The sequence below is a fragment of the Triticum dicoccoides genome, chromosome 5A (assembly GCF_002162155.2).
Source record: "Triticum dicoccoides isolate Atlit2015 ecotype Zavitan chromosome 5A, WEW_v2.0, whole genome shotgun sequence".
In the NCBI taxonomy this organism is placed as follows: domain Eukaryota; kingdom Viridiplantae; phylum Streptophyta; class Magnoliopsida; order Poales; family Poaceae; genus Triticum; species Triticum dicoccoides.
The window spans coordinates 581,971,100-581,971,863 of record NC_041388.1 but is presented as its reverse complement, the minus strand read 5'-3'; positions in this window follow the sequence as shown (position 1 = coordinate 581,971,863).

Genomic DNA, 764 nt, shown 5'->3' with positions numbered 1-764 from the left:
GGGGCACAGTTAAGAGAAAGCACATGCATCTACGTCGTCAAGTACTAGCACTACGGCTATTTGGTTGCCTTCTCTCTAACTCCATTGCTTTTTTAAAATTAGTCATTTTCCATTCTACTCGTATGGCTAATCAGTTGACGCTTGTGTCAGTCAGTGCCAAGAGAAGTACTTTGCCTAGATTATATATGAAAGAAGCTTCCTAGAAACACATAACATTGTGAGTGTGATGTTCATCATTTGATCGCCTTTCTGTCACCATCATGTTGTGTGCCTTATACCTAGTTAACTTTACATTTGTGAACCACTTAAGTTAAGAATCGGGATGGGGGGCACAGAGCAAAAGTGAAGTTCCACTTTTTGACCTTGGGTATGCTAGTCAAATAAAGTTATCCACCACATATGTATGTACAAACATCAAGACAGACATGTAGGTCACCAGATACATCTTGGACAATCAGCAGAAGGCACAAGAAATCTTCGGTTGTTAATGTTCCCTTGTCATATGTTGCTTTATCCTCGTTTATATGCAAATTATTTCCGCATCACATAATGAAAAAGCATACTACCTATTTAGTCCAATATATACCCATCCCTGAGACTTAACAACCAGTCATACCTTATACTCAAGTTATTCTATAAAACCACACGTGATCATCGCCATAATAAAGTTCATTACAAGTAATTAATCACCAATAGTGTCGTGTGCATCTATGAATGCAGAGGACAAGGAGCAAAACCTCTTACTTAATTTGTCTCAAGAAAGT